The sequence below is a fragment of the Lemur catta genome, chromosome 23, assembly GCF_020740605.2.
Source record: "Lemur catta isolate mLemCat1 chromosome 23, mLemCat1.pri, whole genome shotgun sequence".
Lineage (NCBI taxonomy): Eukaryota > Metazoa > Chordata > Mammalia > Primates > Lemuridae > Lemur > Lemur catta.
This window is the reverse complement of record NC_059150.1, coordinates 14234583-14259521: the sequence shown is the minus strand read 5'-3', so window position 1 is coordinate 14259521 and position 24939 is coordinate 14234583. Positions and strand designations below refer to the sequence as shown.

At 40.2% G+C, this 24939-nt stretch overlaps 1 long non-coding RNA gene across 1 annotated transcript in view; it reads left to right on the top strand.

Annotated features, from left to right (window-relative positions):
- LOC123626786 overlaps window positions 1–24939 on the top strand; it is a 249100-nt gene that overhangs the window by 64009 nt on the left and 160152 nt on the right. The window lies entirely within an intron of this gene.

Below are 24939 nucleotides of genomic sequence, written 5' to 3'. Positions count from 1 at the left end.
GGCTGTCCTCTGAATCTTGCTCCCAGAGTTTGCAGATGAGGGTCTCCTTTAAATATTTCATCATCAAGGTGGGTCGGACCTACTCGGACCTCATATTCGAAAGAAAAGTAGGTAAAATCTCTTTAAGCAAGCCTCATGGGAGATTCTCCAAGAACACATTTAACAATGGAATTTCCCCTGGAAATGCCACATTGAAAGTCATATTCCCAGTGGAGATTCCTGTGGGAATTGGGAAGTTAGCTAGATTTGCTACTTTCACACCTACTGAGGGTTTTGAGTCTAGGGAATTGAGTTTGTCATAGCTAGACGTTTTACCTTTGCCAAACCAGTTTATTGTATTAAACCTAAGTTGCCATCAAAAACGGGAAAAGGAAACATCACAAATCACTGCAAATATATCAGCATTCTGAGCAGCAGAATTTATGGGGCACTAATGGATATCCTAGGCTATTTATCTTTCTAGTAGCAGTTGAAACACCTCTGACTTTTTCTTCATATAAAAGGACTTCCTGTCAAGGAGCTATAGAGCTCCAAGCCTGGTATTTGAGTTGGGAAACATGGCATTCTGGGCCTTGTTTTCTTTGGGGGAGAGTGGGTGGGGGAGAAAAGGACTTCTATTTCTTTCTCTCATCTCCTTTTTGTCTCTTTTCCTTCCTCGTTAAAAACTGCAAAGTAAAACACAGTAAAGATCTATTCTGGTTTGGGAATCTATACAGAGTCTGGCATAATTGAGGCAGGGTAGAGAGTGGGATAGGTAGCTCATTTCACGTGTTCTGTATCACTTTCTGATTCAAAGCATCATTTATTTATTCGTAGTAGGCTTCTCTATGCCTCAAGGCTGATTGCTACGTGCAATTTATGCAGTCTATTTTGTTCATCAAGTTCTGATAAAATTTGTAAGGAGTGCCCATGCTTTGGACAACCTGTGATATTCTATACATATTACCTTTGGCCCTTTATCAATCTACTGGCCTCACTCGCTCTTTTCTTCCATGGAAGAAAGGCCTGAAATGGCGGGTGAATTATATGCAGATCAGCAAGGCCTGCAGCTCCTTGGAGACTTCTCCCCATGGTGGTATGTGGTCCACTTCGTAGGGGCAGATCTGAGTTCTGTGCCTGGCTTTGCCACTTACTAGCTTGTAACCTTGGATCAGATTACTTAACATCACTCAGCCTCAGTTTCCATGGTTGTAAATGAATCAAATTGTATGTGTATTATATATACACATATATAATATATGTTGTGAAGATTAAATGATGGAAAATATGCAAGACATCAAAAGGGCTTAGTGGTTGTTTCTGGGAAATAGGTACATATTGCTGGAGTCCTGAGAAACTGGACCCAGTGCTTACCTTTCTCAAAAATGTAGTCTGAGGACTACAGACTTAGAATCACCTTCGTACTCATTAAAATGCAGATTCCATGTCTCTGCCCCAGTGCTTTATGTGGTTTTATTTTTTTCATTTTAGCATATTATGGGGGTACAAATGTTTAGGTTACATATATTGCCTTTGCCCCACCCGAGTCAGAGCTTCAAGCATGTCTATCCCCCAGACAGTGCATACTGCACCCATTAGGTGTGTATATACCCATCCTCCCCCCCCCACCTGCCTGACACCTGGCGAATGTTATTTCTGTACGTGCACACAAGTGTTGATCAGTTAATACCAATTTGATGGTGAGTACATGTGGTGCTTATTTTTCCATTCTTGTGATACTTCACTTAGGAAAATGGGCTCCAGCTCTATCCAGGATATTACAAGAGGTGCTAGATCACCACTGTTTTTTGTGGCTGAGTAGTACTCCATGGTATACATATACCACATTTTATGAATCCACTCATGTATTGATGGGCCCTTGGGTTGTTTCCACATCTTTGCGATTGTGAATTGTGCTGCTATAAACATTCGAGTGCAGATGTCTTTTTCACAGAATGCTTTGAATAAGACTCTCTGGAGGGTGGGGTCCAGTGATGGGTATTTTTAGAAATGCCTCATGTGATTCTGATGCCCTCCAGAGTTTGCGATGGCTGGGCCAGCCGGGCTGTCTTTCTGCCCTGTGATGCTCTTTCTCTTCTGCAGCAGTAAAGTTACATGTAGAGAATTTTAGCTCTTCTAGTTGAAGGTTCTTCACACCCTCCTGGTGGAGTCCGTCTTTGAACCTATTAGCTCACCGTCCCAGTTTGCAGCCCTTTTTGTGGTAGGTCCCACATGGCTGGGTAGCCTAAATGATGTGATAATGAGCATGGACTAAAGGTCACAAGATTGTTCACATGTGTGAGGAGATTGTAGGCTTAGCCTACCAGGTGAGGGAAAGGTTAGTGCACCAACTGTATCCACACTTCAAAGCATGCAGCTAGTTTGCTGCGCTAACTTAATTATCTGCGCTATTGATATCTTTGGGGGAACATATCTATACCCCGGATACAGTTACTTCACAGGAGGAGATAGCAGGAGGTGGCTTGTTCAGTTGCCAACTTCCTAAAATGCTTTTTAGAGTCAGCTGGGTTGCTTAGTCCTCTCTTGCTCTTGGATTAAATATAAAAATAACTATGTAAAGCATATCAGTCCTCTTTTCCCTCTCTGCTGAAACTGCAATCTCCTATGCTTTTTCTAGAACCCATTAAATTGGGAGGAGGCGGGGGAGGGGTAACAATATATAAAACCCCGAAGCTCCGGATCAGATATTCTCCCAGAACGGATCCTGCTGCTAGATCTCAACTGAGCTAGAAAATAGCTGGTCACATAGGTACCTACCAGAGTTCCTTTTTTATTATTTAAGGGTTGATCAAACAGCATGAACCTTATCCTTAGTCTCATTGTTCTTTCTTCTGTTTGTAGCCATATTAGTTTTATTGACATCTCTGCCAGAGGCCGGGAAGGGAAAGAAATACAACCCAAACCAGGTGATGTTTTCATTTCTAAGCCATAAAAGTGTTTGGTGTGGAGAAACATTTGAAACTATAGACTGAAGGGAGGTATCTGTCTCTACCCGGTTTTCACTGATGCAAACCAGCCTTGTTCCTGTTACCACCAAAACAGTCACACTGGTTACAGAAGCTTTCCAAAGAGAAGGACGTCACTCTGACACTCGCCTTCAGTTTTAGCTCTTAAGAACAGATTTTCTCTGCCAGTTGTTGCTTTAATTTTTTTTTGCCTCCTCTTAAAGAGTATTTTTGTGTTAGTGTACCTGAGTGGTGGGCATTATTTTGGAGCAGCTCATTTTGGTGACTTTTCTGGAAGTGGTGTGATCTCAAATATAAAGAGACAGGATTACCCAAGCCCCTCACTGCACTGAGATTAAATACAGTTCCCATTCTTTGACACCAAAACGTGGCCTGCTGCTATGAAGCTGGGATGTTTAATAGGCAGAGACCAGGAGAGAAATTTTCAGCTTTTCATTCCACTCACTCTTGTAAAGTGTCTCCCATGGTGTGCCATAGCTTTCGAAACATGGTCATTGTCATGATAAAAACACTATGGAGAGGGTGGCAGTGCGTCATGCAAAGCCAGCTGCAGCATCTTGCATGACATTCCAAATATTAATACAAATAGAATTAAGTCACATGCCAGGGATGTCTCTGGAATTCATTTGAAGTTGGAACTTAACTTGAAGTTTCCCTGTGACTGTCCATGGTGAAAAATGTTAGCTGAACAAGGCAGTGTTGGGCCGCCCTCAGTCTATAAATTCATTCAAACTAATTCATTAACTAACGCTTGATTTTAACTAGGAGCAAACACAGGGTAAAAGAGTAGATGACTGTTTCACGTCCTTACTTAGCAGTGAGGTTGTTGCTGATGTTAGAACTGGCATGCCACTCTGAATTTATTTGTTTTATTTTGGAGAAAGCAAAGGATGATATATTTATCATCAATGGATTAATTTAATTGCATAATTTCTTAGTTCATTAAGGATTTACTCTAGGTTTTTAAATATATCTGCTTTGTAGATCCAGTGAAGAGGAGTCTGAGTCCTTGTGTCTTGCATTAAATTTAGATCGTGGCAGTGCATTGGCTGCATGAAAGTAAGACATTCTGTGTCTTTTGAGTTCTCCCCTGGCCTTGTCTTTCTATTTCTGCACAGTGAATTTAATAAAGAAACTATCTTGGAGTAATAATTCCTACAAGCCCTGGACATTCCTTTGGGGGAAGAGGACTGACCTTTTCCTGTTTTTAATAAAACCTCTGTGAATTTGGGTTTGGCTCTTCTATGGTCTGGTGCAACTGTCTTTTTATTCCATATTTAAGGGTGGGGGGAGACATTTTATTTCCTCTGAATTGGAAATTGGAAGCAGTCCTGGGAAAGACAGTTTCTGTGAGGTTCGTATTACTCATGCCTATTAAATTTTGTACTTATTTACACATGTTCAACTACTTTGACATATAGTTTCTCTCTTTTTAGGGCGTTAGATTTTGTTATTTATTTGAGAGTTCATACCCCAACTATTTCTAAAAGAACTGAAAAGTAGTGCTTTTGTAATATGGGATTGAATTATGCTCTGGTGATTGGCAGGCCATTTTACCCTAACTGTGACACTGGTAATTTTAAAAGCTTCATTTTTGTCTTTGTCTTGAACAAGGTGCATTTTACACATTATTAACTCCCACAAATCCCACTGGATGGATAATTTGGAATGGAAGAACTTAAGACCTTTGGGGGGAAAGAAAGAACAAATCTACAAGATTCTTTATGATGATTCTTTACGGTCACTAAAAATATTTAGCATACTAAATTGAAAAAGACTATCCATGAAAGCTTGATATATTTTAAAATGGAATAATGGGTAGAAAGTCATCATTTCTAAGGGATATCTTCTCTGCAGTCTCAAGAAGATTCCTGTGAATTTGTTTCGCATGTTCAGACACCAGACGTACTCAGAGGCATTTATTCCCTTGTGTCTCTCTATCTAGTGTTCAATATCGTTCTGATTTTATAACTCAAAGTTGACTTTTTTCTCTTGGGTCCTAGCATATTCCCTTAGAAATGGAGTGATTTAGATGCTTGGAAAGGCCAAAGGCTTTGTATAAACTTAATTTGATATACATGGCACAGGGGGCCATGTTTCTGTTAAATCCCAATAAACAGGGTTAGGGTGGCTTAATCCATGAACACCAATGGCATCAACCCATTGCTCTTCACCTGCCTAATGTCACAGTTTTATGGCCAGAGTTTATTTTGCATCATCTTTCTTTAGCTCTTTCAGTTTAATTATACAAATATGAGAAGCAAGTAAATGGCAGAGAATTAAGAAGTTCAGAGGACAGGGGGCATCGCTGGACTCTTAAAATCTCTTAAGAATATTTACATTATCTTTCAAATTAAATACAACTTTGCTAAGAGATTTGCTGACCTTCACAATCTGACCTCAATCATCATTTGCTAGCATTCTTTTCCATTTGAACCATGTGCTTTGCGTTGCCTGCTCAGTAAGAGATTGGATGGCAATGAGAAACTCATGGTCTTTTATTAAAAAATATTTTTATTGTAAATAAAATACACATGGAGAAATCCACATGAGTCCGATGCATGGCTTGGTGTATTGTATGTTTATATATTGTATAAATGTTGTAGAAATATACACATATATATGCCTATGTGTTGTATACCAACCATGAAAAGAAATAGAATTTTGCCACCCCAAAAAACCTTTTATATGTTTCATCCAATTACAGCTCTTTGTACCCCTCGAAGTAATCATGATCCTATTGTAGTAATCATTTCTTTATATCTTTAAAAATATCTTTATCACCCAGTATGCATCTTCAAATACTATAGTCTAGTCTTGCCCATTAAAGAAAAAAACTAATATGTCTTTTAACTTTCTTTTAATCTATAAGTTCCTACTTAATTCCTCTCATTTACTTCTGGTTTATCTACTGAGGAACCAGGGCCATTTGGCCTTTACAGTTCTCCTGAGCCTGAGTTGTGTATATGACACACTCACGGTGCAGTTCAAGGCATTTCCTGCAAATTGGTACCTGGGACTGGCGCACACTCAGGTTTGATCACTTTGGCAAGATGATGGGTGGCGGTTCGCAAGGCTACCATCATTATTGCAGCTCAAATTGTCCCACTTTAGCTAGTGGGGACCTCTACGGGTTGGTTCTTGAGTCCATTTGTCGATGCCTTAAAGGCCTTTGATAGCTCCCCTGCTATCTGGTCATATAAGACATTTCAGGTCTATGTTGTACATTTCCTGCCTTAGGCTTGGAATGAGCCATTTCTCCAAGAAGCCCTGCTTTCTTAAGGTGAAAAATCCTATTTGAAAACTAGAATCTGGGTGCAAGGCATGCTCATTGGCACTTGGTTGGTCATTGTTTCTTAACCTTTTGTAGAGGATGGGATTGAGGATACACACACATACACACACACATAAAGTTCATATTAGTACATATTTTATGAGCTTATGAGTTCTTACCAATATTCTAGCTCAAATTTACTATTATAGGGTTTTATTTAACCTCTTCTGCATTACATTTATATCTCCTTCCTTCCCTAAGAATCTTGATTCTCAAGGACACAGGGGATAATAGAATTAGAATATCCCAATATTAATCATTGTTTTATTACATTATATGCACAGTAGTCTCAGAAGTACAATATAATACGGGTACCAATGCAGTTATTGAAAACATTAAGATTTTTTTACACATGAGTTTTCTCATTTTAAAATAGTTGTGCAATGTCTTCATTGTCAGAGCATATAGCCATTAGATACCCAGCTCTCCACCTGTTAGCCCCCTTTAAGACTTAAATCCGCAGACAACTATATATTTAATATTCACCACCAGTCCTTATGTTGACAGTCTCTAGTCATTTTGGTTGCCTGAAGCTCATTTTCTAGTGTGTTCCTCAGATAGGAATCATAGGAAGAACATTTCCTAAGTTCTTGCTTATATTCATAGCAACTGTTGATGCTTGCAAGTTAGTTTTGCTGGATATAAAATCACTTTCTTCTAGTATCTTAAATATGCTACTCTGTTTTCTTCTAGCCTAAATAAAGCATTTGCTTTAGGAAAATCTGATGATGATTTAATTTTCTTTACACTAAAAGCTATGTGCTTTCTTGCCTATAAACCCAAAGACTTTACTAGAATATGTATTGGTGTCGGTCTTTTGGGGTCAACATTTTCAGATGTATGGCATAATTTTTCAATATAATTTCAATTTTTTGTACTTCAGGAAATTTTCTTGAATTATTGTTATCAGCATTTGTTTGTTCCCTTGCTTGTATTTTTCCTTCAGAATCTCTTGTTATCCATATGTTCAATTTTCTTTGCCTGTGTTCATTATTTTTCTCTTTTTCTTAGATCCTTTGTATCTCTTTATTTCTTTTTGATTTTTTAGTTTTCCTGCTTTTCATCTTTTATATTTATTAAGAGATTATCTGTTCTGTTTATTTGTTTCTAGTTAAGTTGGTATTGAAATGATTTCTTTTCGTTTATTCCTAATTCTTTTCTGAGTCCTGTCACCATATTTATGAGCTTTTCTAATTGGGTGGTAGTGTTCTTTTTCATTCTGTATCATTTCTTAGTATCCTTCTGCTTCCTTTGAAATGATAGGTTACAGCTTTGATCTGTTTTGTGGGAATGTCTTTCCAGCATGCTATTATTGTCTCTAGGGATGTCATTCTGCTCCTTATTCTATTTTGTAATTATAATAACTTTGTATGGGATTTGACCTCGATACTTTTCCATTGTTCATTTTATGTGAAATTAATTTTTCTGACATTCTAGAATGAGGTGCAGTTCAAGAAACCCTACTGACTTTATAGAGCTTCCTTTTGTGTGTGTGTGTGTGTGTGTGTGTGTGTGTGTGTGTGTAGTTTTTAAAAATATGGTAGATTGCTTCCTGGAATTCCCTGGCTGTTTTCTTCTCATCCATGTTGGTCTAGACCTTCCCTTTCTTTTAGCTCTTGTGTTCTATGTGGCTCAAGTTTGATGCCACTGTTGGCTGTTGGCTATTTTAAGGTTCTCTTGTTCTCAGGTCCATAGATGCTACTCCCATTTGTCTCTTTTTTCTCCCCCAGCCCCTCAGAGTCTAATTCTGTACAGGATTTCTGCCTATTGGTGGTTTGCCTCATTATCTTGTATTTTGGAGTTCAAGAGGAAAATTTGTCTCCTAGTTTTGTTTTAAATGTTGCCCATGGATTTTGTTAGCTAATTGTTGTATTTACATAGCAGTCAAAGTACTGATAAACTATGCTGCCATTGCTGCCAACATCTTTCCAGAATCCTGTACCCTCAGAGTCTTGTAAGCAGTGCTTTTTATGATTAGTGGTATGCATCTGGGAAACAGCAGCCCAGGAAAAGGGATGTAGCCTGGGGCTGCAGAAGGCCTTACTTATGGACCCCTGAACACAATCTCAGTGGCACTATGTTCTAGACAACTCAGCTATTCAGTCCACAAATGGAACAAATATTGTACAGTTTTTTTTTTTGGTTTGGTATAAATTCAGCTTCCTTCCTTTAAACACGAGTTTCTATTTATACCCAGACTTCTTCCAGAAATGGAAGATATGGACCTATAAAAATAACTGCAATAACAAAAGATGAAATATAAATTACAATATCTGGTTGAGTGCATTAGTCAAAATAGACTAACTGCTAAAACAAACACTCTAAATATTTTGATGTCTTAAAATATTTCTCACTTATGCCACCATCTCACATGGATTGGCAGGGTTTGGTGGGTAGGGTGCTCTGCTCCACATAGTTATTCAGGGATCCAGGGCCATCCTCAAGGGTGTCATAGTTGGAAGCACCAAGGGAAAGACAACATGGAGTATCTCAAGAAAGGATTTCAGGGGTCAGTGATGTTATATATAATTTCCACTGGCCAGCATTCAGTTATGCAGACCTACCTGAGAGCAAGGGGATGTGGGAAGGGCAGCTAACTGTGTGCCCAGGAAGAAAAGGAAACAGGGTTTGGCAAGCCCAGGATCTGCCATGGGGAGAAAATGAGTCAAGAAAAGAGTAAGGAATATTTTATCAGGGTAGCAAAGGCATGTCAGCCAGAAAAGGATTGTTTAAAGACCTGGATGTGGGGAAGAATACACTGGATTTGGAAAACAAAGACTTTTGGTATGGTTGGAGTTTCACATGAAGTCTTACTGGGAGGCTATGGTGGCCTCATAAGAAGGATTTTGAATATAGTCTAAGGATTCTAAACCTTATCCTGCATGAAAAAAAGGGGGGCTACTGGTGGTCTCTAAGCAAGGGAGCAGCATAATCATATTTGTGTTCTTGAAAATTGATTCCAGCCCCCAACTATTACCAGCAGTGTCTCTGAAATGGAAGAGGAAACCTATTCTGAACCTTACTTGTTCACACACCTAGTCATCCAAACCCAGGAAAAACCGGATTCACCTCCGCCTGTGCCCGTCTAAATCACGCTTACTTGGTGGGCTCCCATTTATGCGCCACAATCACAACCAGAGTCTGCAGCGAGTTCTATAAATTCAGACTGGAAATGTAATTTCAGATCTCACAGGGCCTGTGTTGTTTCAGTGATATTATAATCAATGACTGTAGCTCCCTTTGAAGCTCATAAAGTGACCTCTTTTGACATTGATTTCTCATCTGTTTTTTTCTTTGACCTTTCTTCACCTCCTATGTCTCTTTATTTGCTAAGGCATGGCATTTTATTGCCAGGCACCTGTATAATAACCACAGCAGCCATACATTTAGTTTTGTTCAGGTCATTACTACCTAAATAGACACTGTTGAGGCAAGATCTAGTGTTGCAACCTTATCAGAGGGAGACTGTTTTTCTTCCATTAGAAGATACCAGAGTGTGCTGTTTGGTAGTCTTTGCATAGACTATCATCTAGGAAGACTGTCACACATAGTTTGTCCTTTCTTTTGAGTAGATCCCCACATTGAGAAAAGCTCAGGAAATGATCACAAGTACCATATCAAATCTCACATGGACATTTCCAAGACATTTCTGAGTCTTGGTAAAAGCCCGTAGGAGGTTAAATAGGAAGGCAAATGAAATGTGCATCTTCCTCAGAGAAGTGTGTGGTTTGCCTGGCATTTATGCTCCCCCCAATATGACCTTTAGAAGAGAATATGATCGATAGTCTATCAGATCATCTCTAGTCTGGCTGTCAAGTCCGGGAGGGGGAAGTTGAGAGATTTTGATAAAAAGCACCTGAAATGGCTAAGTGCAAACTTAGTAGAAAAATACTCATGCTTTTTCAATAGTTTCCAGAAGGTTCCTAAGCACCTGATGTAGGATGGGCTTTTTCATTGTGGGCATCTGCTGTCTTTGCCTAGCTCAACATTCCAGTGAGGTTTTTTGTTTTTCCAGAGCTCAAAACCGAACATGTCAGCAGCGAGCAGCCACCCAGCTTTGTAAAGAATGCCACGGCTGACAACTTCACAGCTGCTGAGGAGTCGGCTGAGCCTTTCTTGTAAAGCAGTACCATACACAAGAGCCTTTGTGCCATTGGGACCCACCATGGAGTTTCCAAATGCCCTCACTCCTGGAAAAATGTGCCAACCCCTCCTTACCATGTTGCCTCAGTGTCTATAGCCAGCCCTTTGGTGGTTCTCAAAAGAACACAGAGGGACTGTTCTTCTATACTATCCGAGTAAAAAACAAAACAAAACAATTACAGTTTAGGAACAAGACTAATAATTTATTTGTCATGCCACTCAGATTTGCTTTGAACAAAAGAATTAATTTTGGTAACACATATAAAATGTTTGAATTAATATTTATTCTGGAATAATCTATAAGTGTCTAATGACTAGAACAAGAATCACAAAATTTTTCTATAGCATTTTGAGGTTTTTTTCCCCCAACTACATTAAAATATGCAATTTTGATATGACTAAGGAAGAATGAAGGAAGGAAGGTAAAAGAAAGGTACCTCCTGACCTTCATGTTTATCTTCAGGTGACCTATTTATTTTTATCAAAGCTCCCACAATATGCAAAATCCCTCTTAGTGATTAAGGGTGACTAGTCCATGGACCCTGGCTGGAAGACACAAGATTTCTTAACCAGCTGCCCCAGATTGCCTCTGAGAAACCACTTAAGGAATGTCCTGCTGTTGTTAATTATCACCATTAACCAGATTACTGTCCTCTTTATCCCTCACCCCAGTAAGAAGTTAGAAACTACCCTCTTCTACAAGTGCTTATTTGGTTATTGACCAGCAGTTGCCCTTTTGTAAGTCTACAAATTTTCAATCGAGGCAAAAGGAGCTTGTGGTTTGTTTGAAGAAATTCTTAGATATTTTGTCAGAGATGTTATTAAGTAACATCTGTGTGTGTTCTGAACACACAGATATCTCTTAGATCATTTTAGAAAGATGGGGAGTAAGACAGAGTAACATTCCAGCAAGAATGTAATATGCGGTTATTACTTGAGTTGTAATAAAGAATTCACTAGAAATGATTTACAGATAGAGATTCCTTGAATGTTGATGTGTTTAGTCACTATCAAACCAGCCCCAGCATCTGCTGCAGGGTTGCCCAATGTGCCTTTGGGTATGTGGAGATCATTTTGTGGACTAAATCTTAAGGTTGATCCATTTTGAATCATCCCAATTCATTCCGTGGCACTACTACTAAAGGCGCATAAATACTTTCTTCACAGTTTTAAAACTGAATCTCAAAATCCAAGGTATATTTCCATTTTACATTCTTAGTATGTCTTACTCTACACCTTGAAATACTTCTAATCAGGTACTTTATCCAAAGTGTTTTCTCTGCTCTTGCCATTGTTATTTTCACAGAACATCTGTGGTTTTTGTAAATGGGAAGTAGAACTCCGGATAGGTTCAGTTGTTTCTGCATACGGCCACTCATCTGTTTAAAAGCATGGTTGGGACATAACCCAGGTATCTTGTCTCTCGGGCCAACTCCTATTCCATATGGTTCATTTCTCTCTCACCTCTTAATGCAGAAAATGGAACAGTGATTGTTTCAGAAACAAGTAAAGGATGGTCCATGCCAGTGAGCAGGCATTGATTCATAATCATTGCCCTTTTAATCTGAGGCTCCAGCAGATGGAAAATTGTTTGGATGTTGCAATAACAGCAAAAACAGTGTTGGCTTACTCTCAGCTTTTGCCTAGAGAAGCCCAAGAAGCCTGTTTCTTGTAATTAGAAGGTGTGTGTGAATCTGAATGGTAGGATGGAGTCAGCCATTGTAAGCATTAACTGATTCACCTTTTAGAAGTGACAAGTGAAGAATCAGCCTAAGGTTGCCTGGAGCTTTCTTTAGGATAATACCCAAAGGGAAACCCTCCTAGATTCAAGCCAAGAATTATCAAATGACCCAATCTTACTGCCTCCCCCAGCTCCATTCTCCAGTCCTTTCTCTCTTGTCTCAGAACCACCTGAGGACATGTAACTGCTGACTTCAGCTTCCTGGCAAGTGCATAGGTCTTAGATCCTGGACATGAAATAAGGAGGAAGAAAGTCTTTCATAAAACCTTTCTTCCATGGTTTCATTTTTCCCTTTGGCAGCTTATATGCACACCTAAAAAAATCCTCCTCTTTCCACCTTGGAATCTGTTCTGTTCACTGATTCCTTCCCACACCTGGCTATTTCTGATCTGGATGGCCAAAGCAATGTTCCTTGACGGGAGCAGTCATCTTAAACAGCACTATTTTTATCATTTGCAGCCTGAGAAGGGTCTTCTCGTAGCGGGTGCTGACATTCAAGCCCAAGTGACACAGAAAGTTAGGCCACAGCTATTCCCAGACTTACTGATTAATTAGTTTAGTGATTCATCTATTTTGGTAGGAGTCTATCTGCTGTGACTATTTATAAACAGACACGTTGAGGAAAAGGCAGTGGCTAGTGGAACGGAGGAGTTGGGGTCCACATCTCAGTTTGGGCTGAACCTCCTCCTCCTTCTCTGAAAATCTTGCTCTTTCAATCATGAGGTTGTTCTGAGAGTGTTGGCTATTGGAGGTTGGCATTTCCTTAGTTGATTCGCAATCACTTGCCGCTCTGTGGGGTTTCTTTGAACAGGAGGCGATGCTTGGCTTCCCTGCCTCCAGCCTCCAGGTGAGAGATCAGTCACACACAGTCTGGCTCCTCTGCTATTCAAGCTTCACTTGTCCCCAAATGACCTAGGACCTCAGATGATAAAACTGCACAGGTTATGTGGTCTATCCCATCTGATAGAAAATAATGTCGTTTTTCTGGGGAAGGGCTATATTTTATCAAGATCATTCTCATGTGTAACCTAATTTTTGTTGGACTGCATCTCGTTTTACTACTTCAGCAACTTCCCTGGGCCAAAGAATCCATTTATTAAGCTGTGTTGCCAGAAGTTCTTTTTCACCCCCCTGGCTCAAATATCTTGGCACGTCACTGTAGACGATCCTTGAGGTCCGGGTCAGAGGATCACATAGGTAAGATTGCCTTCTAATAAGGTTCTTTGACATCTCAGTTATTAAATTCCACTGAATGGAGTTCAAAAACATCTGACTTGCAGTGAAGTTTGCTCCATGTGGATAATGCCCTAAATCTTCCATGGTGATGTGTTCTTGTATTTCTGCTCTTCTTCAGAGATTTACTTACTTGTGCAGCGTGAGACCACCTGTGTCTCAGAGCTAAGCCCTTTCCATACATACAGTCTCCCTGAATGGGAGCAGAGAAGGCCGGTTTTCACTTCATTCTCTGCCCCATTCTGGCTCACTTTCTTTTCTTGTGGCCTCTTTCTTCTGGCTGCCAGAAGAGCTGCTGTTGACTTCTAACCAGCGGCACTGGCTGGTCTCCCTGGATTGGAACCAATTCTTGTGCAGCCTGTGGCATGAGAATAGGGTGCTAGGAGCTCAGGCTGCAACCAGGGGCCTAGGAACTGGGTGGAGGGCACTGCCCAGGGGGAGATCATGGGTGCCCTCTGCAGAGTGAGCTTCCAATTCACCTCCGGATCTTCTTGACAGAACTGGTGGGCACACAAGCTATGCTTTCCTTTTCTCTCCTTTTCAGAAGAAAGTCCACAGTTTCTTCCCTTTGTAGAAATAGTATATTTTCTCTTTTCCCTTTAATTATTCTTTGGTCTCAAAGAGACATGGTTCTTGGTTTTGTGAATCTCCTCAGTCAGCGTTTACCAAATGATTTCCTGCAGATTCTAATTCTATGAGATGGAGAAAAGTACACTCCGGGCAGATAAGTTTAGGAGACTGTGCCTACTCCATTGTGCTCCTTGGAGAGTCACAGCAGCATAGTAAAGACTCTGAGAATTCCTGCAGTAGGAAGTTAGTTTGTTTATGTGCTCTAGAATTTCCTAGGGATAAAAATCCTAGTCAGGGAAGGCTTATCTAAGGAAGAAATAGCTAAGTTCTGACTTAGATGATGAATAGAATTTGGAGTGAGGGAGGAGCTTAGGAGGTAACATTCTGAGCCAAGAGAATGCAAGTTCAAGAAACTTGAGACCACTGTGGCCACAGAATAGTGCCCTACAGTGACAGTAGCTAGCTGAGGCAGGAGGTGGTGGTGGAGAGGATAGGAGGGCCCAAAGGTGAAGGTTTCTTGGCTACATTAAGGATTCTGGTCACTATCCAATGGGCAAAGGAAAACCTGGGAAGGGTTTTCACAGACTACATGGCAGACTTTAATATGCATTGTCAAAAAAAAAAAAAAAAACTACTCTGGCTACAAGTTGAGAGTGTATAGTGGGGAGGCAGGGTATGTAGCAGAGTTGAAAATTTACCCACACTGTACTCAGGTGTGTAAGGGATATGTAGGCTTCTTCATATTCTATGGCTGCTATGATTTTTCTTGTAAGTTCCTATTCCAGTGAGTAATACATTACATTCTAGTCTCTCCCAGTTACATTTTGTTTCCTTTCACTGGAAATGGCCCCTTGCAGGTAACTTCTCGGGCAGTTGGAGTGGGGGAGCTTCCTGTGCCTGAGGCATTGGTGGAAGGGGGCCTGGTTTCTGTAGGTGAGTTTTTGGGTGGCTCTCTGGGTCCTCCCTACTGCCCTGTGCAAGAATGGTCCCCTCTTTGTCTGCCTGGTCACTGCTGCCCTGCGTCCATTTGCTCCTGAACTCTGTGGCTGCTGAACTCAATGTCTGTTCTAGGTCAGCTTGGTTAGGGTCTGGGATGCCCTTTGCTGCCTCGTTTGCACCTGAGCCCTCGCTGGCATTACTGCATCATGGCTGTCTGAAGTCTGGCTCTGTGTTTCATCTGGAATCAAATATGGTACCCTCCACCCTCTACCTCCCAGCCCCAGCCCCTGGGATCCTCCTCAGCTAGAACCATCTGTGACTGTCCTTGTCCCTCCACAGAGCACACAGGACCTTCTGGATCCTTCTGTACCACACGGAAGCCAAGGGAGCAACTGGGAAGCTAATCTCAGACTTTCTCTCTGCTTACTCATGCATCCCCTCACCTTGACTTTGCTGGGCTGCTCAGGTTAGGAGGTAGGGAGAATGCTGTGGGATGGCTTCAAATAGGAAGTAGAGAAAAACTCTTTACAAGCCTACCTGCTCCAGCATGTCAACCCGGAGAAGTGAGTCAAGACACATTTCCATGGTCTGCTATTGCTGTCTCTGTCCATCTTCTTCCTCCCCTGACATCTTGGCCTGGAAATGTGAGTAGTGCTTTCCTCTAGTCCCATTTTATATTCTCTCTCCCTTGGCCCATAGTCAAACACTATAATCTAGTATAAAAGCCAAAGCGCTTAACTATGGGATTTAGAATTCCTTTTCTCTCTCTCTACAAAGCTTGGCTTTTGAGGCTTCTGTCTAGCTACAGAGATCAAGCAAGTCAGCTTTGAGAGTCAAAGCTGAACAATGTCTTCTTTTTTCTTGGTCGTTCCCATCTACTCCTCCCACTGGGACAATAATCCTCATGGCTCAGCTGTGAAAATGGAGAGGTACAAGAGAATATAATTTAAGGTATCAGTTTATTATTTCCAGAGTATTCTCCCTGTTAAATGTAGGAACAAGATCTGCTGAGAAGAGAGTCATAGCTTGGACTTGAGTAAGACAGTAGGGATGCAGAGAAATTAATGGATTAGAAAAATATCTAGAAGGTAGGATTAACAGTACTTAGTGTTTGATTAAATACAGTGAATTGACCAAGTGTGAGAATCCCAGATTTCTGGATTGCATGGATGGATGGTGGTGCCGTTTACTAAGATGCAAAACATTGGAAAAAGAATTGGTTGGGGGGATTAACCCATTTTTGGACATGCTGAATTTGAAATTCCTGTGAGACATCTAAGTGGAGAAACCTAGTAATCACGATATGTAGGATATATAGATTTATAGCTCAAAAATGAATATTTCTGTAGGCAGTCACATTATAATCATAAGGTTGGTTGACAAGTATTCAATCAGAAAAGCCATAACTAGATTATCCAAATCATAGATACTCTGATGCAACCATTACACTGTAGGCACAGGCTTACCATTGAGACCAGATGATAAGTCTTAGTAAGTCCGTTGGTTAATGCTCCTTCTCCTGGGGCATATCCCAGGGTTGATCACTCTGCCTCCCTTTCTGATGAACACATCCTTCATTTACATATACTAATATATTCAATTAGGTTACAGCAATTCTCTCCAACCAGGGAATGATTTTGTCTCTTTCCAATGATGTCACATATCTCCATTCTGATTCCATTCTGTGTTACTCTTAGGATCTTACTTCCAAAGGTCAACTTTATTTCTATTATTATTGTATGCACCAAATATTTGAAAAAAATATTGATGGAGAGATGAAGCTAGAAACATAAGTAGGAGTTAAATAATTAGAAGATGTCTGGACTTTATCTGAAGGATAAGTCATGGAAAGCCATAAGGATTTTAAGCCAAGGAGTGAGTAACCTAATTTGGGTGTGCTTGACTAACGTGTCTTCTTGATCTAATGCCAGCAGACTGATTTATTCAGTCAATTCAACGCCTATTTATTTATCATCTCTTTTGTATAAGATACTGTGCTGGGTGCTATAGGGACATATAATTAAAAGTTAAAACAACGTCCCCTGTTATTATGCTGGTATCCATCTGGGGTACAAGTAGAAAAAGTTAGCACTAATTTTGGATTTTATTTGTAAAGGAATGCACATCATAGGATCTCAGTGGTTCCTGACATAAATCCTTTTGTTGGAGACATGCCTTAACTCTTTCAGGTCACGGCAAGCTCCACAGACATTATCTTTTTTGGCACTGGAAATGCCAGCCTACTTGTTCTTGCTGTGTTCATCTTGTCATTTAGCAGAATTATTTTATTTTTCTTAAGCTCTCAAATGGAAAGCCATCTCAATATATACTAACGATATATTTTGATTTTATTTTTAAATACAAAAAAAAAAAAACCCTCCAAAAACTAAAGAAGCAAACAAGCCAATGACTTTTTTTTAAATGAAAATTACAGATTTCAAAAGAAACAGCAGCACAGACAGTGAAGCTCCGAGGGAAAGTGGCAAAGGGATTCTTTCAGGGTTGGATTTTAACGTCTCTGACCAGTTGGGTAAAAATTGTTTTGAAGATGTATTACATTCCCTGATCAAATGGAAAAAATGGCACCTGCCATCGTAGCTAGGAAACACCCGGTTAACATGGCCAAGAGCCACACTCTCTCCCACGTGGCCTTGTGGTGACAACCTTCTGATATCCCATCCCTGGCAACTGGGGCGACCTCGTGCTTCCTCACAGAGACCGGCCATGTCAGAAGATTAGGGAAAGCTCTAGATTTGTCATTAGTTTCCTTTGGGAGTTCCCAAAATATAGTTAATGGATGATTTTTCCTTTCTAATATTTAACCCAGCAGGCTCCCCTTTCCTGCCACTTTTAATACCTGAGTCAACTTTGTAGATCCTTTCGCTTTAAATATATGAGTCAGGAGATTGGGTTGGAAAAGTATTATATAGGAAATTTCTTTTGGATGCACTTCAGGGTTTTGTCAGTTGTTTCCTGGGTTTTAAACTTCTTGTGACCCCTGGCATTATGATTTTTGTGTGTGTGTGTGTTTCCAATCCTGCAAGGGTTAATTTTCTTTGCTGCTTTTAGGGCTTGATATGAATCCTCCTATATTAATGTGGTTTTTGAAATGAAAAATCTCTACATGCACAAAGAGTGCCTTGGATAGTTTTGCATTTGCAAATAAAGCCCTAACAAATGCTCATTTAAAAAAATATATTTCCCCAGCTGAGCACATTAAGGCTATATGCTGCATCTTTGTATTCACTTCAATAAACCAGGTGTGCTTCTGGAGATTAGCTATTTTTTATAAAGAATGATTTTGAAGTAAATGACAATGGGCTCATTTCTCTTTATGCTGAGGATAACATTAAAGGAAAACTGCCGTGATTAGTTTTAATATCTCCGATAGCTTAATGAGTACTTACTAAAAATGTGAGTGTGTGCATGTGTGCGAGCACACAAGCACAGAAGGTAGATATATGTGTACACATGTGCCTGAATAATTTTCTAACATCTTAAGTAATACCTGTCAGGGATTTTAATAATCCAGGGCCAGTGAGTTATGCTGGTGACTATTTTTCCTGAGGCTTTTGGTAGGAAGTCCATTTTCCTGTGGAGTTTTTTTTTTTTTTGTAAAAAGTGCCCGTCAGAAAATATGAAAATGGACTGGGATTTTATGTGTCATTTATAGTTGATGATTTTGTGCCTCTTTCTAAATTATCTGGAGCTTCTCTTGGACTTTATGCCTCACCTGTCACGTGAGCAGAAGTGGACGGGGTTAGGTTTGGAATAGTTAGTATGTGAATTACATTAGGAACCAATAAGAGATGGTTTAAGAGTGCCAAGAAGGGGCCACATTAATTTAATTTAATTTAATATAGAAGAAACTTGGAGTGGGATGGGATTGTGTTGTGACATGACTCTTTCTAGTACATTCCTGTAGTTAATGAACAGAGTGGGTACATGCAGATGGTGGGAGGGGTTGAGAAAGGTGGGTAGGCAAGAGAGCCTGGGGTATCAGCGAGGCTAATATGTGGGGTGACTAGTCACAAGGAAAAATCTGGGAAAAAACTTCTGTGTTGCCAAAGGGAGGGTAGTCAGTGGACAGAATGATGGCAGAGGGATCTGTCCTCTGAAGGAGGATGAAGTGCCTTGAACTTCTGCATTTCAAAGTCTGCTACCTAGTTCAGTAAACCTGAGAAGTGATTATTGTTTTATTAGATCATTGACTGAGTCTTGAGATTATCCAGGGTATAAAGGATCCTTAGTTGTTTTTTTTTTTTTTTTCTTTTTTTTTTTGCCTTTGGCTGTTTTACTACTATGGGTATCTTTTCTAGAAATCAGAGAGCAAAAGGTAAAATTTAAATCAGGAAGGTTTTTCTTTCCGCCCTGCCTTTTTCTTGTGTTCAGAGCTCTGAGTAGTGGTATAAATGAAGGGATGAGATTGAAGCTGTTGTTAAGACGTGTGGGTGAACATCCAGGAGAGACAGTTATTTATATTTCCTGTAATCCCAGATTATTAACTTTTAGCTCTACATTTTGAGTTCTTAGTTTTTGCCTCGTTCCTCTATGGGCACCATCTATAGAAAGAACATTAACACTTTAGAAATATGACTTACATTGTCATCTATATGTATGTGAAGAGCCAGGATGTGGGTGCAAACAAACAAAAAAAAACGTTATTCTTTTGCCTCTTATCCTGAGAAGCTGGCTCGATGTGAGACTAATAAAAATAAAAACAAAAATAGCTCAATTTAAAACTCTGGGTAAGATAATGGATCTTTAATAAAAGTACTGAGGAATGTTTGTTGTCACAAGATTCTTTTTTGGCTATTGTAAGACAAAAAAGGGTCAATGATGATGCGTTTCATTTTAGGAAATATGACTGAGAATTTTGGTTAATTAGAGGTAAGTTGTGCAATATTCATTTATTATTGATAGGCTTTGAAAATGACGCAAACTTTTTCAGGGTGAGTCTGGCAATTTTCTATTGTTTGTGTAAATGGGAGAGAGAAGCTTCCTCTTTGTAACTGAACCCAGCTTCCTTCTTTCCATTTATGGAAAGCCTCTTTGAGGCCTAATTTAGCTGCAGTCGGTAGGAGCAGCTCGCTTTGCCCGGTCTAGAATTGCTGGTGTGATAGATGTATGAAGTTTGTCTTCTTTGCTGTTTCCTGATGTGTGTTGGGACTTGAGCATCTATACATAGGTTATTATGGGGACTATTTGTGTGTGTGTGTGTGTGTGTGAGTGCCAAGAGATGCTTAATGTTTGACATTAAATTTGAACTGGCCCTGGAAGCAAAAGGAGAAATAGGAATTTACAAGAGTGCATTTTAACATGTTTTTGAGGATACATGGGGAGATATCAGGCCGCAGAGTAATGGGTATATGCCATTAATCTCCTATTCCAGAGAAGACAGTATCATACCATGACAATGGATGGAAATTGTGGCTTTCTTCACTAGGAACTAGGAAGCATGCCTCGTGGGATAGTGGAAAATCTGACGATCAGCAGTTCCCTACCTCTGTCACCAGAGTTCATCACTCCTTGCCAAATCAGAGCTTACTGGGTTCTTTCATTTAAATAAACCCTTTTGGAGAGGTTTTTTTTTTTTTTTTTTTAATATGTGAACAGATCGGGTTTCTAATTTTAGCCCTGACAGCTTATAGTAAGAATAAGAAACATCTTCAAACTCACTTGTTTACAAATACCTGCACCGATACTGTTTGCAGGTTTAGAATGGGCCTATGGGCCTTTGGGGCAAGGAAAAGGGGGAGTAAGGGGTCTCGGGAAGGGGTGGTGGAGTCCCTCTGTGTATTCTCTTACTGCTGCCAGATGCCAGAGCACATGCAGTGTGTGTGTCCCTGTGCATTTTTTCCTTTACTTCCCTCCTTAGGTGAGTGCTTCAGGCCCAGAAAGCAAATGCTCTATGCCTGAGTCACACTGCAGAACTCTCCTTTCTTGGGGATCAAAGAAATTGGTGGTCAGTTGCTATTTGGGACAAGGTTAGATTTTAAATGACACCCTAGAGAGAAATTTTAGTGACTCATTTTAGCAACTCAGGATCCGCATTGGATAAAATGCTTTCTCTATTTCCATAATTTCTATATTTATATGTCATTCAGCATACTGTATAGCTGAGTGATTCAAGAAAAACAAATAGAGCCATCCATAATATAAATAATTCTACATTTTATCAAAGCAGAAATACATCTCTGTGGCTAGAGTGAGCCCACCTATTGAAGTGATGGGTTCTTTCAAACCGGAATGGAATGCTATCAGGGAGCATGAAAAGATGATAGCAGCACAGTGGAATGATAGGACTCTAGCACGGTGCCCCGGGTTTCGGATCATAAATGTCAGAGTGGTGGAGAACCTACTGGGTGTATTGCCATGAATATAACTTTACTGGTTTCTTGGGACAAGCATAGTTATTCCCTTCAAAGAATGTATAAAGATATTGCATGCCAAAGCAAGATTTAAAATAAAAAATAAAATTAGAACACACACTCATAGACCAATATCTAATTCTAATTAAAGTGGGGATTCTGTAGGAAACTAAGCAGGTGTGGGCTTTAGCTGTGACACTTGAATCTGCCAGCTGGTAGGGTGACTGTCAGATGCTTGTTTACTCTCTGATATCCAAGACCACTTAATGTTCCAGGGAGGAAACAAAGTAGAAACAATAAACAAAAACTATGTATACTGGGCTTGTTGTGGAAACTGATTTTTCCAGAGAAGCAGAAGATGGAAAATTTACTTTCCGAATCTAATTTGGACATAGCTAGCGTCTTTACTGTCATACACGGGATCAATTAGATTAAATGACTCTTTTAAGTCTCTACTGAGCCTATTCCTTTTAAAACTACGTGCTGTATCATTTGTGGATGGATGTATATGCATGTGTGTGAGTGTGTAGACAGACATTTCTTTCAACTCTTAAAATGCACTACCTTTATACCAACTTGCAATGAATGTTTAAAGGATTTAATGCATTTGCTGTCTTGTATCAGAAGAATGATGGGAGATTAGATGAGGAAAAAGGGCTTTTGGCACAGTTTGCAGGCTGTTATTTTCACCAACTGTGGTGTCAGCTACGATCTTTTTACAGTGTTTCTGACTATGGGGCCTCTTAGCTAGAGATCCCTGGGTTTCTGTGATTTCGTTTTTTTTTTTTTTTTTTAAATAAAAAAGATGAGAATCTTTTTTCATGCTTTCACTGAGCACCCACTCCGTGGAGAGTTTTAGACTAAGATGGGAGGGGTGCATTAAGGAAAGGAACAGAACTCAATGTAAGAGATTATCTTAGCTGTAGAGGTTTCCCAATGTAAAAGAGAATAACTGACTATACTGTAGGACGATGGGAGGTATTGGCAGAAACGTCAAATAAACCTCTATGTTGAAGTCATTGATCTGCTATGCATTTCCTTTAAGCCCAGGAAACTTTTGAGCCTCCATCTGTGTTGTGTGGAGTATGCCTAACAGCATTTATTGAGTACCACTGTGTGCCTAGCACAGGTGCAGGGAGTAGGATTTCCATTCAAACTGGTTTGGTTCAAATCTCAACCCAAATGCCTGCTAATAGTGTGTTACCTTGAGCAACTTACCTAACCCTCCTGATTCACAGTTTTCTCGTAATCAGAACAAACTCTGTCACAGGATTTCTTGGAAGGGTAAAAGTGTACTAGTATTGTGAAGATATTTCTCAGGAGAGGAAAAAAATTAATTGTTGGGAGAAAAATCCTGAACTATTTCAAAACTAAAACTCTCAGGGAAAAAAAAAGTTTTTGATTGCTAACCTACTGCCATAAAAGTTTAACTAAAGGCAACAGCTTTACGCATTATATCCCAGAGAAACAAAATGAACAATTTGAAGATAATTATGACATTCCAGCCCCAGTGCAGATGATGTGGAAGAAACAGGGGATGCCTCCTTCTCTGTGGAGGTGACACAGGCATCCGCCAGTCGCCTCGTCCATCGGACTGCATGCTGGGAGACAAGGCAATGACTCCTGACTTTTGTCGGTGACACCACAAAAGAGACAGATAAGAACTCACCAGGCTAGTGACGTTTTTCTTCCATGACCAGAACAAATATCTACTTAAATAACCCATTTTGAAGCCAGCAGCCTGAAATTTTAAAATAATAGAGTGTCATAGTTCTTATGAACCACAAGGCAAGAACATGAGAGCAATGATGTACATTGGATGAGATGTCACTGCATTAAAATTGGTCTAGCTGTCTTTGTCATCTGTCACCCTTCCTCTGTCTCTGTCTCTGTCTCTCTCCCTCTCCCTCTCATTCTTTCTCTGCTCCATGTAGGGTGTGTGTGTGTGTGTGTGTGTGTAAGGGGAGGTTATCTTTCCTTCCACATGTTTCCATGGAGCCCAGTCTACAAAGCTTCAGACAGAGTTGATGTGGTTACGTTGGTCACTTTGTGACTGTGTACAGAATACTGCCATTCAGGAGGCATTGGGACAGGGTGTTTTGTTTTGTTTTGTTTTGTTTTTTTAAAAAGAGCCAGTCTTCAAATTGTAGGCACTTACATTCAAGGTGGAGGAAGAGAACCTACCAAGAGTTGTGAAAACAAGGACAAATTGTAGGGTGAAGATGGTATTTAAATGCTTTAAAATGGAACTTATGGATTTAGTTAAATCAGAAGAAATATAAAACATTTTGAGTAATGAAAATAGTCTTCTTTAAAAAAGGGGAGGGTGATCAATGGCTACTTTGTCTGGGTATTAGAGAGGAATCTCAGGAGACCTTTGGTAAAAAGGAAAACTGAATATTTGTCATCAGGGAGTCGCATCAGGCTCCTTGGGACATTTGTCATCGCCTTACCTGGTTTCTGCAGAAACAGGTCAGCCTTGTGGCCCGGAGGAAGCGGCCAGGAAGTGATTCCTTTGGCCTTGGCCGGGAGATTCTCCCCTGGTGCTCAGCTCTCGGACTAACGTGGGGACCCCAGCTGTCCTTAGAACTCTGGCAAGTTGTTTATGGTTCCTTCAGAATAGCTCACCTGCAGCTCCTGATTTTTCCACAGAATCCCTGGAGTTTGGGCTTCATTCAAGTGTCTGACTTTTGTGTTAAACCTAAATGTCTTGTTAAATATTACAGGGCCTAGTGATTTTTTTTTTTTTCTGACTATATCTCACTTTTGTGGTCAGAGATATTTGGAAGGCGCTGGTCTTATGGAGAAGACTGTTGGGGGGAGAAAACTGTAATTTAGTAATAATACAGGCCTGCTTCGAGATGGGCAGAATGGAGTCCCCTCGGCCTCATTCCTCAATTTCTGGTTCGTTACGTACCCACTAGGGCTGGTAGTTTCCAACAAGAGCTATTCTTTACTGAGACTTTGCATCAACACTTTGCTCAGGACCTTTTATACATCATCCATTTAATTCTCACAGCAATCCTAATGAGGTAGAGATTATTAGTTTCATTTCAACAACGATGACACTGAGACCACATCACGTTAAGAAACCTGGCCAAGGTCACACTGCTGATCCACGGGGATTCAAACTCTCAACCAGCCTGCTCTATCTTGCTGTCCATCCACAAGGAGGATTAGACAATTTAATTAGAAGGACTTTTAAAGTACTTCAAACATGTTAAAAATAGAGTAACATATAGATATATAGAAGCTGCTATTTTCCATTTTTTTCCATACAACACAGGAAAGAAATCCTAGTTCTTGACCCTCGCATTTAGGATGTAATGTCCATTGTGGATTGTTTGTCACAGCCCCTCCGTGTTATTAAAAGTGGCTTTGAGGACGGATACAGCATACTTGGTGTTCCTCTGTACCATGCGCTGCAGCCTGGTTCCTGTCCTCACAGAGCCTCTGGGCAGGACCCGAGAGGAGTGGAAAAAGCATGGCTGGCGGCTGCCTCACCTTGCTTCTCCATGTTTGCTTATCTGTATTAAGACAATTTTGTGGGAGAAACTTGGCTTTTATCTCAGGGAAGCAGCGATGGTCCTAGTGGTTCAGATGTCAGCACCTTGGACTGCAGAACAATGTGCGTAACTGTTT